This window comes from Pezoporus wallicus, unplaced genomic scaffold (genome assembly GCF_028554395.1).
Source record: "Pezoporus wallicus isolate ANWC-B61680 ecotype Strahan unplaced genomic scaffold, APGP_CSIRO_Pwel_v1 contig_16, whole genome shotgun sequence".
In the NCBI taxonomy this organism is placed as follows: Eukaryota; Metazoa; Chordata; class Aves; order Psittaciformes; family Psittacidae; genus Pezoporus; species Pezoporus wallicus.
In genome coordinates, this window is record NW_026641478.1 from 1,531,871 (window position 1) to 1,551,148 (window position 19,278).

The 19,278-nt window shown below is 35.7% G+C and overlaps 1 protein-coding gene across 5 annotated transcripts in view; it reads right to left on the minus strand.

The window, feature by feature from the left end:
- DACH1 (dachshund family transcription factor 1) overlaps positions 1-19,278 on the minus strand; it is a 374,062-nt gene that overhangs the window by 248,477 nt on the left and 106,307 nt on the right. The window lies entirely within an intron of this gene.

The window sequence follows — 19,278 nt, forward strand, 5'->3', positions numbered from 1 at the left end:
GCTTTACTATCCATTTAAAAGATCAAGATCAACATAAAGGTAATAAAATGATACATAATAGCAGACAGTTATGTTCTCTGTACTTTACTTATCAGTTCTAACTAAGATGTCTTTATCAAAAGGTTCATTTTCATGCAGTAGTGAGTTTATATCAATCAGTTATCCCTTACACCTGTCAGAACGTTCCTACACCCAGATAAATGTGACTGTTATCAGATACTGGTAGAAGGATAATGTAAAACTGCTTTATGAAAACTATTCTTTATTACTGCTCCACAGATGTTTCCTGTTATAAACATCCTACACTGCAACAAACAATACTAATGGCATTATGTGAATAAAGAACAAAAGAAGAAAAGTCACCTCAAGATACAGCCCTTCAATGCCAGAAGCAAATTTATCATTACTCCGTCAGCATTTTGTAGTATATATAGAAAGCACCACATATGAAAAGCAAAAAATGCATTCTTCATATATTTTTCAAAACAATAAAGAAAATTTATGAAAAAAAGTTCCGTTATCATAACCAAATCGATTAAGTGGACCTATATATACATATATATATATATGTATATATATTATACCAATAATTCTGAAGCAAAGCTCCCCATTAACCACAAACGTCTCTATTTAAAAACTGAGGGCACAATATATGCATATATATTTGCATAGGATGCCTTTTTTTAATGTTTCAGTTCACTCATAACAAATCTACACCTAACCGAAAGGATATTTTATATGTATTTTCTTCTGCTCATGTGAAAATTTAAGAGAATGCTATAGATAGAGATAAACTCAAGCAGCAATGATCCAACAATACAAATCGAGTATCAAAAGGTGATACAAAAAACTAACACATCTTTAGCCTATGGAAGCCTTAGTACTATATGACAACAAAACTAAATAGTTTTTGCACTCATTCTGGTACTAAAAGTGAGGTTGTTTTCCAAAACTCTGAAATCAAGCTCTTTCTTCACAGAGTAACAATTTGTATCCAAGATTTTATACAAAAACTGGTTGAACACACTGGGTCCTGTAGACATAGAATTTTAAAAATGAGTCTTTCTACGACATCGTATTTTCATCGCTAGTTGTGAGGCAATGACTGTAAAAGAACTGTGCATATATCTCATATCAAATTCTTAGTGAGTTAATTAACACAGCAGTAAGTTCAAGGTAACTTCTGACCCAATATTAGGGGGAGAGAAATTTAGAAAATAGTTAAGTAAATGTGAATTAAAAACAGATGAGGTAAACAGAACTACATTTTAATTTTGTGTTTCAGTGCCCTGGATATAGATTTTTTTTTTTTTGAAATGTCTTTTGCTCAATTACTGGTTTGTCTGCTTTGAAACACTAGTTACAAGAAGACCAAAGTATTTTTTCATATCCCTGCAACTTCATTTCTAGATATCTGTGAACAGATCTTCTAAGGTTATGTTTCATAACATTTTCTAAGTGAATCATAGCAGGTATCCCTATATTGCCTACAGCAGCCGTAGCTTGGTGAGAAAAATTTTCTTTTGCCAGCGGCAGTACATAGCAGCTTCCAGCCTCCGTGTATCAGTCTGCTCTACAATAAAGCTATAAATCTTCTGTTTAAAGCGAATCCCAAAACAAGTGTTCAAAAAACCGTGTAGATAAGGACTTCAGTGACATGGTTTAGTGGTGGTCTTGGCAGTCCTGGGGGTAGTGGTTGGACTTGATAATCTTAAATGTCTTTTCCAACCTAGCTGATTTTGTGATTCTATTACACCACCTAGAAATATCAACAATGGGTAATACAAGCCACCATGACACTGCTAGACAAAAGTTGCCTTAGCAGCGTCAGTAATGTATTCTGATTTTTAATAATCTTTACTTTCAATTAGACGGCCACTGAACAAGCAGATAAACCATGATGTCATGAAATCAAAAATACACCAAAACTGGATAGCAAAGGGGCTGGAATTGTTACAACTTTTGATCTTTACATTCCCTCTGCTTTGTTTCAAAGAGGTCAAGAACTTTTTTCTTCTCAGATATGTACCAGTATCTCTGGGATCTGGCAGCTACTGCTGTGACTCACACCCTTCAGAGCTGTTGCCAAGCCTACCTGGCGCCAGCCAAGCTCTGTATGATGTAGGCAAGTCAAGAACCATTAAAAACACCAAAGTGCATGTATAATTACTACATTTTGATTACTCAACAAACACTTCAAACCATATGACCTAACAGTTCTTCATATGTGCCATACAAAGCTACATATCAGACCTCCACAAACCTTTCCATTCTATGCAGCAACCGACCATGCTGAAAGTGCTGATCTCCCTTTTAGCCAGTGTTTGAAATTCTTACCAATATGGCAGGTTGAAGAGGGGAATTTCTGAAGCATTTTCAGAAGACCATGGGCTTTGTTTTTTTTTATTTGGATCCACTTCTGCAGAACTAATTTTATTTATTTGTGCTTAAAAGGTAACTGCCATATTAACCCACCTTATCATGGTTTTGTAAATATTATAAAAGCATCTCCCATGTCAGTTATGATCTGATTATTAGGTGGCTTATAACACTTAAACACAGACAGTATCACCTACTATAACTTTTCAAAATCCTTTACATGCAACGCATATGTTGTAGGTTGTCAACATTATTATTGTATGCAAGAACACATTCTGTGTTTGCAATCCCATCAAGGCAAAATCAAATGCTAAATCAAACAACTCAGTAGCACTTACTCTTTAGAGGTGAACATACTGGGGCCTAGAGCAAAAGTAATCAATCAGATAACATACGCAAATCAAGACACGTATTTCAAACTTTTCAAATAATATATTCCAGAGAATATCACTGCCTATTGCTCCCCACCTAAAAGCTGAGCACATTAAAAAATTGCAAAGTTCAACAAAACTAAATTCAACCTTTGCTTGCTGTAACATTATTTGCTATATACAAAGCTGAAACAAGGACTCACAAAGTGGCTAAAAGAGTACAGACTTTTTAAGTTCACTCAGTACAAAGTACCATTACAAAGTACACTTAGAACTCACCAAAACTAACTTTATCATTAAAATAGAGTAGTAAAGCAATTAATTTGAACAGAAATTAGCTGTAAATATGGCGGTTATAGTGCAAGACAAACGCAGGAGGCAGAAGGCAGATCTAGACCTAACTCACAATCACTGAACATTTTAGTCTGAAAGGGAACCTCTGGACCTCATCTAGTCCAAACCCTGTTCAGGGAAAGAACAGTAAGAACGGGTTACTCAAGGACTTGTCTATGTGAGCTGTCATTATCTCCAGGGTTAGAGAACCCAAAACCACTCTACGCAATCTGTTCCAGTGTTTAATGATTCTCTTGGTGACTTTACTTTTCCTTCTATCTAGACAGAATTTTCCTTATTGCAACCTGGGTCTTTAGTCCCTTGTCTTTTCGTGGCTCTCCCCTGAGGAAAGTCTGTTTCTGTCTCCTTTATATCCCCCCTTTAGGTAGCTGAAGACCTCAACAAAATCCTCTCTCTGCCTTCATCTTAACACGGAAAAGCCTCAGCTCCCACAAGCCACATGCTCCAGTCCCCCAACCACCTTGGTGGCCTCCACTGCACTTGCTCCACTACATACACAACTCTCTTGTATTGGGGAGCCCAAAACTAGACTCAGTACTCCAGATGCAGTCTCGCCAGTGCTGAAGAAGAGAGAACAATTAGCTTTCCAGACATGGTGGCTACACACTTGCCTTCCCACTATAAGGTTGCCATCTTCACTAAAAGACCACACTCATTCTGGTCACTGGCATACTTCAGCTAGTTCTCAGTCTTCCTCTATGAAATCAGTAAAACTCCCAGCTAACAAGGTGGAGGTTTAATCCCCAAAAAAAAAAAAAAAAAAACAAAAAACAAAAACAAAACATAACAAACAAAAAAATGTGTGTTTCCTTTGACTAGGAAGGGGAACAGGATGAATTTTGATGTGTGATTTAAAGGCTGACGGATTTAAGCAGTGTGGAGATCTTTCTGCTCCCTCCAAGCCAAGGACAGGCAAAGTAAAATGATTCTGCTCCTGTGAGACTGGAAAAATTGGTGGTTCCTCATGCCAACCAGAGTGGTTATTCTTCTCCCCCAGATCCAGTCAATAAAAGCTAACTCAAGTCTAAAATGACCTGGCTTTGCCTATAACGGTAAATAAACCAGACCATTTTATTTCTCTAGTCAAGACACCAAATGGCACAACACAGCTAAAACCTCCTTCTTCCCAAAGCCACACCAGGTTAACAATTTGATGCTTGCACAAAGCCCTGCCCCAGTGAGTTCAGCAGTATATACACAGCCATTTAAACTCTGTGGAATGAATCTAGTCATGCGGAATTGGCACTGTGCTGAGGATGTCAATTCAAATTCATAAATGCTGAAAGCCAAATCAAGATCTGTAAAAATGTCCTTTTTCAAGGAGATCTTATAATTACTTCTCACAACTAGAGCAGATACTTTGGGCCCGATTCCTCTCATAACATAAAATCCATGCATTGCAGAGAATCCATACATATTTTTACTTAACTTATAAACTTTGTGCAGGTCTTCTTGGAAAAAACATGTATTGTAGGCAGTGAATCTGATACAAATTGTAGCATACTGCTGAGCTGCAAATTACAGTTTGTTAAATATGATTACAGAGACATTTTATCTCATGAAACTATTTGTATCTCGTAATTTTGAATTCAAAGATTCTCCCTTATTCTTTCACCTTCATCCATCCTTTTTACTTTTAAAATCAAAATGAGTGTTCATATTTAGCATAGAAAGAGCAAATAAGGTCAGTATACAAGGAATAAAATAGATGTGCCACATAACTACAGGCTTCAAAGTTCTTGTGTGAATTTCTACAATTTCCTCAGGAACACATATAGGAGATAGATAGATGATAGATAGATAGATAGATAGATAGATAGATAGATAGATAGATAGATAGATAGATAGATAGATATGAATCTCTCTCTACATGTATGTATATATAGGTATAAATCTCCATATAGGAAGAAATTAGAGTGTTCAGTGCCTGAGATACCTTACTTTTCTTATTTCTCTAGGGAGGTTACTGTTTTTTCTATTTTATATGCATCCACTAGTAAAACCAATCAACATCTCTGTTAACTAACTCAACACAGAAGTTGGGACTTTTTGTTTTTCCATTTCTATCACTTGTATTTCACAAATAGAAGTCACTAGACAGAATGGAATCTCTAGGCATGTAACAGTAAGCAATGATTCAAAGCTTATTTGTAAAGCCCAATCTAACTGACACTATAAAAGTCTACACATATTACAGTAACCAAAGAACACCCATACCAAGTGAAACCATAGATCTACCTAACCATGTATCCTGTCTCTTGATGATGACTTGCCTAAGGAAGATATATAGAAAACCATACAGTGATACAGTATAAGGATACATTCCCAGCCTCCAGTAATTTACATCCCAGAGATTTTCTGAACCTTGTGCAGTGGTCTTTTAGTGTCTTTGATAGATTTTTTTCTTACCTAAACTATAATTATGATTTCCTGAACCTGTATCAAGTTTTGGCACCTACAATGTCCTGTGGCAGTGTATCTGGGAACTTAGGTGTGAATTGTGTGAAGCAGTGATTCAGATGTTTTTATTAAATCTACCATCTCTAAGTTTCATTTGATGGCTTCCAGTTCTCTTACTAGCAGAATGCTTCCTTCTGACCTTTCCACTCCACTCCCAATTTTACAGACCTCTGTTACCCTTCCTCCCTTGCTCTCTCTGCTTCTCAGCTCCAATAATGTCTTTTCTAGTAAGACAAATTCTAACATTAAATTCTTAGTGTGCTATTACTTCCCTTTGTTGTCCTATTGTTTACAAGGATACTGAAAAACACAGGCCTTATCACAACCCACCATGAGACTTCAGCAGTGATCTTTCTCAACTAGCAAACAAAACAAAAAATGATCAGTTTCCTACATTTTAACCAGGTATTTTCCGAGTTGCCCATGGCAGCACAATTTCCGTGCTGAGGAACCCTGCTAAAAGCTTTCTGAGAATCCAGTTTTTATTAACTGTGTAAACTTTTCATGTATATTCATTAATTCTATTTGAATTTCTATCTACAGAAGCATTGTTGACTCTTCACCAGTACATCATCTTTATCTCATGTCCATTAGCAATATTCTTTCTACTTATTTGTGAAGTATAGGTCTGTAGTTTTCTGAACACCCTCTAGGACCCCTTTTCAGCATCATATTTGCCACTGTTCCGCTGACACCACCAGTTTTATGCAGGAGGTCACAACTTTGTAATAACTGTCCAGCTATTTCATACCTGACTTCAAACCAGAATGCCACTGGGCCTGTGGGATTTGTCTGTGGATTTGTCCTATACCTTCTTTTACTGACATTCTTCTATAGCTTTTTATTTATGCTGTCTCCTACGAAGGAGCATTCAGAGGAAGTAAGTTCTGATGCGCTGTGGCAAAGTCCCCTTCTCACAGAGGTTCTCCATACCTACCCACAGCTGACTTGAAGAGGTCTGTCTCAAAGATGAGAGGATGTGAACAACTCCTCTATACCTACTCATTAACCAGGAAAGTCTAATTCTTCCTTACCCTTCTCCATGTCCTTGCTATTACTTCAGCCAAAAGAAACAGCAAGATCACCCCAGTTGCCATTGCCACAGCCAGAGTGTGGACAAAAGCCAGGAAAAGCAGCATCCATAAGAAAATGAGGAAGAAGAATCTTGACTACACAAAGTCAGAAAAGGAGCTACTGATAAACTGCTGTTGCTGGAAGGAAAAAATACGAGTTTCTGGATTTTCTGAAGTTGTTGAATCTCACATGGAAGATTACAACTGCCAACTGAATTTTTTTCTTTTTTTTTTAAGAGAAAACAATTTTCACAGCTGACAGCCAGAAACACCACCAAAAAAAAGTTCAGATCTTGCTAATGAATGGATGTCAGTGCCTTTCCTTTTCTCAAAAGGCAAAAATCACATACAGGAGAATAGAAGACTACCTGAAGGGACTGGTGGTTTGGCTATGTAAGTGCTACCAAGTAACACTGACAAACTCAATCAGTGAAATAAGGCCGAGGAAACACATCCTGCATGACTTCAATACCTACATTTCTGAAGTCTGCTCAACTTTCTCTCCCAACTGAAGCAGATTCTAGCCACATTCTTAGTGGCTAATTTAAAACAGGTGTTAGAGGAACAGGATCAGTCCCCTTATTCCAAAGACAGCTGGGTATAGCAGGCACTGTTGCAGAACACTTTTATCTTTTAATTCTGCTTGCTAAATGTTATTTACAACCTTCTGTGTTATTTATCACTTTATCTCATTATGTATTGTCTAAAGATGCAATTTTCAAAATGGGGTGGGAACACCTTATTTTAGTGGAATTAGATTTAGCATTTAAAACATTCATATAGCCAATCAAACTTTAATGAACTCTTCTGCAGATACTGTTTTTTTTTAAAGTTTTAATAACTTTTCCTGTAATTAAAAATAGCATACACTATAAGAAGGCAGCAGCAATTAAAGGTAATCAAATTTGGGAGATTGTGTAGGAAGTACAAAAAAGATCTGTAGATATTTTGTTAAATGCTTATTATCAGTTGAAGTACTGTTTGCTTCACAAAACAGAACAATGCTTATCATTAAAACACAAGAACATTTCTACTAAGTTCTTTGCCTGATTTTCTTCTTTTATAAAATGCACTCCATGTGAAACAAGTCTTCAAAAAAACAAGGCCTAAAAAAACCTACTACTCAGGGTGCCTTTGAGGATATTTAATTAAAATCTAATCCTGCATTCATTAAGGCTCACATAAATTAAGCTGTCATTCATAAGATTTATGGATTCTCATTTGCATATTGCATACAATTCATCAATTACTCAAGTATGAAAGGAGCACATTTCCCTTGGAGCTGCATGCTACCCTGCCAACATTTGAAATGAGGGAAAGAGCAAGACTGTCAGGCATTCACACAAACTTTCTTCCAAATGTCTGCTCCTTGATTAATCTAATTTTCTAGCTATTCCTTACAAGATACAACAACAGCCCTTCTGCAAATTTCTATTATTTCTCCTGTCTTCATCATAAAATCTTCTTGTCTTTTAATAATACTTCATGTCTGACTGATTATTATTTGTTTGCTAATGATACAGCATGAACGTTTTGTTTATATAAACGCATAATGCACACATCGGAGTTAAAATAAAATGATTAGTATTTTCAGGTTTTGTTTTTTCTGTTTAACATCACTAATTTGCTTAGCTGAGCTTAATAAAAAGCATAAGCAATGAGAAAAAAATACCAAATTATAAATCTACCATTTAAAACAGCCATCAGTATTAAGTCACAATATTTCTCTTGGAGTGTAATGGTAATGTGCACATAATTAAACCATTAAAATTTAACATTAAAATACAATTAAGAAAAGACAACAATGTTTTCATGTGAAAAAAACAGCTTATTCATAGCCACTGCAGTGTGTACCTGACTGCACTTCTGAAAGTTGAAAGCAAAGTAGTGATACAGGTAAGTTTGGTTTTGTTGCAAGTTTGGTTTTGTTGCACATAAAACATTCTGTGTTAATTCAATTGTCTTCTCTAGGGAGTTAATCTTAATTTCAGTGACATGACTAAGAAGTAGCAGTCTTTGCTCACCCAGTCTCTGGATACCTTCCAACATGCACGTGATCAGGTGCTGAATTTAATGGGTAACACTCATTCATGTCTGGGAGTTTCTAAATTAAAATATATGAATATATCAGCATTTCCTAAAATTACTCTTAAGACTCTCTAAATTTACTGGCTCATTTCATATTGACCTAGTAAAAAGAAGTAGCATAAAAATACCAAAATAAAGTTGCCATTTTCTCCAAGAAATGTTATGTTTAACAAATAAAAGGATGAAACAGTAAAAATGCAACATAAAACATTTCTGAACTGTTTAACGAATACATGTAACGCTCAGTGTTGCTACCTCCCAGACCAAGTAATCAGAGTTGTTTTTGTTTTCAAATTTGAAAGTACTGGGGCCTTTAAATACATATAATATAAACCAAAGAATTTCAGAGCAGATGGTGAGCAAATTAGAAATAAATACTTCAAATATTAGTGATCTAAGGTTTTATTGTTCAAATGTGTTCAGCACCAAGTCTAGCTTAAAAGTCATATGTTGCCTCTTGCCACAGAGGGACTGTTGAACATTTGGACGGGATTACTGAGTGGCAAACAAATATTTTTTCTCTTCTCTCCTCCCCCAAATCTGTTTAAAAATGAAGAGAGATTTCATTCTAAACATAATTGCTAACATAATCCCATGCGAATAAAGTTAACTAACCCTGGAAAAATAAACAGATGACTAACTTTAATCAGAAAAATGAAGTCATCATTATGCTTGGTTTATAAAATAGATTTCCATTGTCAAAGATAACATAAGGGGGGGGAGGGGGGAGAGGAAGGGGGCGAGGAGAGGTGGGGGTGGTGTTATTTCGGTTTGTTTGTTTTGAGTTAGCTGCTCTGCTGTAGACTGTGTAGGTCCTTCCCTGAATTACTACTGCATTTATTGTCTGTCTTTTTAACTGTTGCCTTCTCTGAGTTTCAAATTTCTCAGCATGAGCTGTCTGCTTAATTCTATCTGAGTAGTGTGTAATGAGAAAAGAATTTTCCCTGTCTACGATAATATAGCTTATTTTATTTCCTGAACCCAAACCACCTGTTCAGTTTTCTCTATTTAAAGCTTTGTAAGGCAACTGACTGACTACCTCAGTGAGTCTGTGCTGAAATGAAAAGGCGGTCACAGAATGAAACTGTGACTTCTTCAAACTCAGTCCAATAAAAGAGTCACCTATGGAGCACTATTCTTGCCTCCAGGGTCAGATGGGGGTTACCTCATAAAATTCTCAACAGGCAGTACAAGTGACTTTCTTATTTATGTGAAATCTACTCAAAATATTTCTAAATTTCACTTCTCAAGAGATTTTGAGATAAATGGCAATAAATAACTATACAGCAATAAATGACTATATAATAATAAATGAATATAAAAGCTCTCCTAGTTTTAAACCTCCGTAATTGCTAAAATTAACTATATTAACTTTGTCTAAGTCTGAGAGTATAAATCTGGGACAAATCAACTTATTACAGCTCTTTCATGACCAGTCTACTACAAGCACCTATTTGGTGATAAGACAGATCACCTGAAAAACTACATTCGAAAAAGATACAGAAGAGAAGTAAACATGCCCTCAACCAAATATGACTCTAAATATTAGACTTTGCCTATCACAATATAATAGATCATGTTTCAAAATCTCTTTGAATTTTTGCATTACATCATCACATATTGAATGTGGGTTGAGTCTAATGGAATGGGGCAATGGAATAAAAAGAGAGTTACTTAACATTATTCTGGGCTGTTTGCTTTTCAAACTTCCCCCACTGTATTTCTCAACATGTTCACTTTGTCATTTAAATATACACCAGCTTTGGTACAATTTCTGAATTGAAGAAAAAAAAACGTTCAGCTTTTCGTGGATAACTGGGGAAGAGGGATCAGCCTATGCACAAAATCAAACCTACCTATTTCCATGATTACAGCAAAGTTTTTTAAAGAATCTATTCAGAAATGAGGTTTATGCCTCTGAAGACTTAAGAAAAGGGAGATGCAACTTCTTATAGTCAGTATGAATCTAGAAAAATAGAAATAAGGAATTTGTACGAATATGTGGCTTAAACCACAACACATGGCTACAAAAAAAAGTTTGTAAATAAATATTTTGCCTCTTGTTTCTTCAGCCTACTTGGCTATTAATTTTATCCTCCCCTTTCACTTTCCCACATTTCTGTAAATATGAGGGAAGGAGGCTGGGGAGGGTAAACACACCACTAAGTATATGAAAAAGAGGAAATTATTCCTCTTGAACCACCCAGAAGCACCAAGAAAGAAACATAGATCACCTTTTCATGTTACACATAAAGGCACTAGACCTACAGTATATAGGCACCTCAACTGTTAACATTAAAAAAAAAAACATGCTTTCCCTTTCTCCGGTCCTGTTAATTATTTAAAAATCTGTGTAGATATAACACCTTCTTCCTTCCTTTTCATTAGCTCATGAATGTCTGCAAGACAGAAGTTCTAGTCTGATAATACCTGCTGAAGCACAAAACCCCTCCTGTGGATGCCAATCCAGTGCCAGTGAGATTTAAATGCTGGAGCTGGTTCAAACACCTATGAAGTTTTCAGATAAAATCTTTATTAAAACAAGTTAGGATTGAAAGTGCATTTCATGGGAGTTCCTGTAACCTCACCAAAACATTATCATTTCCTTGCAAAAACTCTACATGCTTTAAATAATTAAAGAGCTGGAATCTGAGAAACAGGTTGGACTGCTTGGTTATCAATGCCACACACTGCTTTGCTATTTATTTTTGCTACAGTTTTACATGTTAACACTAATCTGATTCTCAAATTCTCAAAAATATATACAAAACTAAAAAATTCCTCAGGGATTATGTAATCCTGTTTCCCTTTTGAAGGAATACACTTACACAGGTGCAACTACAGCATATATGAAGTCATTATTCACAAAGTGACCGTCTTAATTAAAATTAAAAATACCACTTGAATAGGTCTCCATGCACCCACATGAACTTGAAATACCTAGAATCCTATATCTCATTAGAACAGACATTTCATCTGTATTTGCTAATTTTTCTATGCTATCATAGTCTGCTGCAAAGCAACATAGCTCTCAAGACCCCCTTTTGTCCAAGTGCAAGACTGTGAAAGAAAACTAAATTATGATCCTAAATTCATGGTGAAAATAAAAAATAATAAAACAAAAAGGCCTTAAACTTCCTTTGTAGCTTGAAGAGCACAAGGGTCACTAGATGCATCTTGTACGAGAAGAATATTGGTTTTTTTTTAACATACTTTGGGGAAGTGCTAAATCATAGGCACTTCCGCCTCAGCCACCTTCCCTATTCTCTCTTCACAGGCATTTCTGCTGCCCTTACACTGCTGAACATTAGCTTTAACTAAATGGAAATTCAACAGGAAATCAAACTACATACTGACATTAATTCTTTGTTATATATTACTGGCAAACAAGATTCACTCAATATCACTTATTATTTATAAAATGATGTAGTTTCACAGAAAATTGTCAGGAGATTTAAAACAAGAAAGGAGACAGTGGTAATGAAAGATCATTTTTTTAGTACATAAATGAATTACCTGCTTTACAGTTTATGTCAGTATACATAAACACAGATGATTCTGAACTTAGACCTTAGGTAAGTGGGCTACTGGGATGAATAAAGTTTGCTAATATGTAAAACTGTCTTTACAGGTGGTTATTTTTGCACAGAACAAGAAGATTATATTTGATTCTTTAAAAAGTCAAATGTCAAATTGTGGTGCAACTACTACATGTATGTAGTTCTGATGTTAACAGATCCTAAGTGAATCACACTAAAGCTACTACTAATAGATTAGGTGAAGTACCAATTAATGTCACAATTAGTAAAATCTGTTTCCCTCAAAAAAAAATCTTCTTTATAGTGATTTTTTTTTTCCTGTCACAGGTACTATTTAAACTCACCCACGGCCTTGCAGCTACAGGAATGGTAAACTGTATTAAATCGGCAATGAAATGAATGCTGCTGCATGTCACTTCACAACATATGCACACATGCAGGTGCCATGTATGTGCGTTTATGCAACCTGATAAGATAAACTCTCTCTGAGGAAGCATGTTATATGCTTATCATTACTGCTAAAATAACAAGCTTTAAGCAGAATGCCTGGAAATATCGAAAACTGTTAGAAAGACAAATTACCTCCTCCTCTGTCTTCCTAAAACCACATCAGTTAAACACACTGTGGACAAACTTTGCTACCAATAACTCATATGAGGCACAAGAAGCTTAGAGCAATATCTGTAATCAGTTCATTTTCATACTGAACTTCTGGACAGCTCTACCTCTTTTGTTATTTCAAATATTCAAAAGTTAGCTTTGGGGTATTGATGACTGCTTGAATTTTAAAATTGATAGATATATATATATATATATATATATATGCATCATCTGCAGACAAAACTTCTTTGTCAGGTGGCAGCCTAACATAGTATGCTATAGAGTGCCAAAGGTTTCATCACACCTACCTATGGAATGTCAACAACCACCACGCTCTCCAAGTGGAAGCTGCTTATCTCTGGAGAAGTCTTAACAAGCAAAGACAGTAAGAAACAGAAGGGATCCAAAAAGTCTCAAAGAGCATTAAGCTGTATCCTTTTAGGCCACAATTGTGTCTCACAAAGTACAGACATATGAACTACTTAAACCTCTGAATTCTATATGCATGAGTCAGAACTGAGCAAAGCAACAGCAACCACCAAAAGCGACAGTTCCAAATATTTGGATTAATTTAGTTACAAGGAACTGAACGAGATCTACAGTGCCTTTATTAAACCAAATTCCCTATAGGGACTTCAAACACAGCACAACATATAGTGCACAAGAAAAGCAATTTCATAATAGTACCTCAGACATAACATTTTGAAAAATATGCTGCGAGCAAAAACTAGTACAGAGACCCTCCATTCACCACCTTGAATTTTTCTGTTCATTGGTGCATCCCCCTCAAAGTCGCAGATCGACAGACTTTCCACTATTGGCATTTCTCTCTTAAGTATCTCTTCACCCACAGCTTCAAACCTCTATTTGTTAGGTCAACCAACTTGCAGAACCACTAATGCCAATGGTTAGAAGGGTCATTTTCAGTTCTATACTTTACAGAATAATGTGACTTAAGGAGCAATTCATAATTTCACCAGTTTCAGAAACAGCCAAAATACCATATTAAATAGTAGAAGAGATAGCATCATAGTAGAGATTCATATTTTCTTAGAGGTAGTGACACACATGACATCAGCCAAAGAAAACCATTGAATAGAACTTACTAGAAGCATTCAACAACAGCACAGCTCATGCCTGTGAACTTTAAGGACTCGGCTGTAATGCATGCTATGGTTTTGGGGGTGGGGGTTGGGTTTTGCTTTTGGGTTTTGGTTTTTTTGTCTTTAGCTTAAAGCACTCGGATGCTGTACTTGCACTGTGTTTTTCATTAATTCATAGAGTATGAAGAAGGAGCAGTAGGGTCAAACTCTAATTCTTCCCACAAGTTGTACAGAAGGGAAGAACACTTGCAGACAACACGAAGATAGGACTCTGCCACAAAACAGATTTACCTGAAGGGAAGCATTAGTGGTGACACTGTCTGAGATGTTAAGACTCTGATCATCTCTAGGTGAAGTGTAACTTCAGGTGTTCATAACTTTCAAGCTCCTTCAACCATATGACATAGTCTTCCTTTCCCTCAGCACAGTTTAGAAGAGGGAACATATAACCCTTTATATGTTTAAACATGCAACTAATAGCGTTTTGACCCTCAGGTTCCTCCTGAAGTAGTCTTGCTGCCTCCTGCCCCAAGCTTGGAGAGCATTTCAAAGCTGTGGTGAGCCCCTTGGTGACAAAGAAGGTATGTATATATATATCTCACCGATCACAGAGATTTCATCAATATAGCTTATGTAAAAGTTCTTCTCTTTGTCTAAAATAATCCACCATGAAATAAAATTTCCAGTTATCTACTGAAACACCACTTCCGTAAAAAAAAAACTTCAGTTCTTCAGATAATGCTTTTCTAAATGAATTATTCTGAACGAAAGAAAGAATGTCTGCAATTTCAAGTAATGAAATGAGGAAGGAACAAGTTTTGTGATTGAGAGTCAGAAGGAGACATACAGCAAAAAAAATTGCTTAAATCAAAATATGCCAGAAAACTATCTACCAGTTGAACCACTGACTTACATAAAAACCTTCCAAATGCATTAAAAAAAGTTTTTGGTTTTCAAAGAGAAGATTAGGTGTTTTGACAGTGGTTTAGAATACACAGGTAATATTTAACATGGATAATGTTTCAAATATTATTAAAAAGTCTGACTTCACATATTCCATGGACAAAGTGTGCATGCTTTTTAATAAACATATAGTATACAATTCATTCAGAGACAGGTCAACAAAAAGACCTCTTATCTTCCTTACATGTAGACACTTAAAATGCAGATGTTACCATTTTAGTTTGTCACTGTGATCTTTTTGTTAATCCATGTTGAGAATTAAGCACGTCTATGTCACAATTCATTTGACTTATTTTCTATGCCTACCTGAGGATTATATTAATTGCTCTGTAGAATTTCTTTCTGCTAACTATATGCAGAGTGTAGATGACGAGCTCAGACATAGATGTTTACACTATACTTATACACTACACTATACCTTTAAAACGATAAAGCAAGCTCAGAGCAACCCCTGCTCACTAAAAAATTAATTCACTAACTGCACTTTATCCTAAAGTCAAGGGGGAGCCTAAAGTGGTGGAATGTGTAATCTGAGCTGCTTTGCCTTGCACAGAGTAGCCTCTCAGTCTTAAAAATTACTAATTCTTCTGAGGTGGCAAAGTTCCTGGACTAAGTATCATTCCATTATGCATTTCCTTTAAACCAGCTTTGAATGAGTTCCAACTCAAATGAAGGAGATGGGGGAAAAAAATGCTGCATGCTAAATTAAAGCAAACTTAATTTTTTTTCTTTTTTTAAATCAACCTCCAGCTTTCCAAAAGAGCAACAATATCACAATGAGTATAAATAGCTCCAGGAGAGCTCAGTGAAACATACAGAGAATACAATAAAAAGGTAAGCAAGTTTATCAGCACATTTAAAGTTATCTGTATCTCTTTGTATCATTTGTACACCAGGAAAATATGTAACCTTCATCTCAAAAGCCTGGTGTACCTTTACACCTCAGAGAAAATAAGGCAGACACTGTTCTATTTTTTCACACATCACTGCCAGTAGATCCTGCTCTTGGGAAGTTTAACATCATCTATGCTTCTGTCAGACATGATCAGTTATGCACAGATGTAGACATGCACTCCTCTTTTCTCTTGTGATTTTTTTCCTTTATTTCATGTGTTTTGACTCGAAGTCATGAAATGTGATACAGAAAAAAAAGTTTTTAACATATATTGATTTGGAGCCATATTATATGAGAATTATCTCTATTTTCAGATAATGCTCATGTATTTTAATATTTTTCATAAATTAACATAATTCAAAGTGTATCTGAAAATGAATAATTTACAACGTAATGTGATTAAGAGATAAACCAGACAGATGAACGCAGATACAGTAACAACTGCAAAACAGCTTGTAACATGGGACAATTCATGGAATGTCTGATCTTATAACTTGTTTACAGGCCTAAAAAAACTTCAAATCATTTAAAAAAAAATTCTCAGAAAAAAAAAAGCTAGGAAAAAATCAAATTGTTTATAGGAGTACATGAAAGGGTGAAGCTAATGTCAAGTTCTGAAGTCTCTTAAAGCATCATATGAGGAGCTTCCTGCTAACAAAACTGCAGAAATTTCAGGGTTGAGTTAGTTCACCAAACATTACTCTAAATTAATTGTCTCTGTGGCTTTTACAGATTCCAGTAAACAATTCCATTTGGCTAAACTTGATTTACTTTTGACCCAAAAGAAAAAGATCTACAAAGCATAAAACAAGAATTGGAACTAGACATTCTTAAGCATAGGTCCTTTCATTACTTACAAAGTAGTCTCTGTAAAAATACACAATAGAGAAAAAAATAATTAAAGAAAAAATCATATCCATGTAAACAAAACTACGATTTTGTGGCATAACTCCCATACCACAACACAAGGATAGTTTTTTTTCAGCTAGATGTCCAGTCACTGTACATCTTAAGGCTGTCTGAGGACAGATTGTCTATTAATCTCTGTTGAAGTCTAAGAAGCATGCATTCAACTCTTCACCTTTTTAAGCAGATCCATTCTTTACTAGCCATCATGGTAGGCCAGGTTCTTTCTAGTAATGACTGGTCATGACTGCCTACAAAACATATAATCATGGAATCATAGAACAGTTAGGGTTGGAAAGGACCCTAAGATCACTTAGTTCCAACCCCCCTGCCATGGGCAGGGACACCTCACACTCAACCATCTCACCCAAGGCTCTGTCCAACCTGGCCTTGAACACTGCCAGCGATGGAGCATTCACAACTTCCCTGGGCAACCCATTCCAGTGCTTCACCACCCTCACAGTAAAGAACTTCTTCCTTATATCCAATCTAAACTTCCCCAGTTTAAGTTTTAACCCGTTACCCCTTGTCCTATCACTACAGTCCCTCCCCAGCATCCTTATAGCCCGCCTTCAGATACTGACCCAACATGGAAAGTTTTGTCACTTTGCTTAGTAAATTAACAACTACTGACTTCCATCAATGTTTCTGTTTCATAAGTATTGAAGTTATTTGTGATATCCCTTAGCAAGTACTGAAGAGTAAGCATGCAGTGTAACTCAACTGAAAGTACTAGTTCTGCATAAAAGAATGCATATAATGTCAAAATCGTGGCTCTATTGATAAAAATAGAGTGTGCACACGACAAAGGTGATGAAACAGTAATGGCTTTTTCAAAATTATTGCCTTTTTAAAAAAATATTCCTTCCTATGCTGTCAGATCTGAAAGGTCAGTTTTCATTCTAGTAAGTGAGAAAAGATATGTATTCAGCAGTAAAATATAAAGATATTAATTTTAAAGGTAAGTAAACAATGAAAAGTATCACTTTGGAAAGAGTAAATGTCAGAGTAGAGAGAATCTAACAGCAGAGTTCATCAGGAATCAGTTTTTGGATTAGTCTTGTTTAATAATTGGACTAATGTTCAACACATGCTGATGACACAAAGTTGGAAGAGAACTGAACATCACACTGAAACAACTGGATGGTCTTGAGGAAAGATGGAGAATTATAATGGAGGTCACTCACTGAGGGACTATAAATACGAGTAGCTGATGTTAAGCCAAGAACTCATAAATTGGGAATAACCAAGCAGAAGAAATATCTGGGCTTATTAGCTGATCCCTGGATCATTACGAAACATCAATGTGACATATCAGTGAAACCCAAATACCATTCTTTAGCATACCAAGCAATATACTTATATGTTAGTCATAGTTTGTGATCTACCATAAGGCATCAGTGGGATATTTTGCCCGAATAACCTTAGTCAGCCATCATCAGAGAAACAGATTCATAGAGAAATAGGTCTAGGGAAGGGTCACAAGCATGACCTTTAAGACCCCTTCCAACCAAAACTATTCTATGACATGACCCTGTGATTCTAAATAGTTTCAAGACTAAAAGTTACAAAGCATTACTTCTTTCAGTCATACAATTTCACATTACAAAATTATATTTTGTGTAAATTCTCACAGTTTCATAAAATTGTATTTAAGAGGTGACAACATCATACTATAAACATTTCAAAGAACTCCAAGACATTAAACCTGTAAAAGATCAACAGTTTAAGGTATCATAGCCGTGCACCAGTGATCCAAAGAGCATACATCACTGTAACTCCTGGGGATTTTTTTGCCTTTTACTGGTAGAAAATACTTTTCTTGATATTAACTCTTCAATATAAATACTGAAACACTTTAGAAGTCCACAATGTTGTGAACCGTGGTGAGTAACACTGAACTAATAATAATGTGTTTTATTTCCTTAAGTCTTTTGTTTTAAACAGAAAGAGATTAAATTTTGATTTTAGAATACCTTCCTGTTAACTTCAGACTTCAAGACAAAATCTAACTGAAGATTCCGTAATTGCTTAAATAGCAGCTACTTTTACAATTGTCCTTAATTAGGTCCCAATTTAGCAAATCACTTGGCCATATGCTGAGGTCCCACTGGATTTAAGAATGTGCACAGAGTTGCGCACATGCATCAGAGCTTAGCTGAATTGGGCTTTAACACTCTACTTTTTTTTTTTTTTTTTTAATTTCTGGAACTGCTGTAGCCTTTTGAATTGTCTTATGTTTCTCCTGGGTTCTTGGGGATTTCAGCTATGATGGCTTCTCACTATTACACACAGGTAACAATCCTTTTTTTTTTTAATTATAAGTTTATATCTAAATGCCAAGGTTTGACCTGAGACTGAAAGAATTCCAGAATAATTTAAAAAAATAAAATAAATCAACTGAGAGGCAGATGGAACCAAATGTAGTGACAAAAAAACACTTTCAAATAAGACGGGCAGCTCCTTCCACTAACAGGAATCTCCAACAGACTGGACAGACTCATTGCCTTAGAAAACTAAATAAGTGAAATATTTTATGGTTGTCAT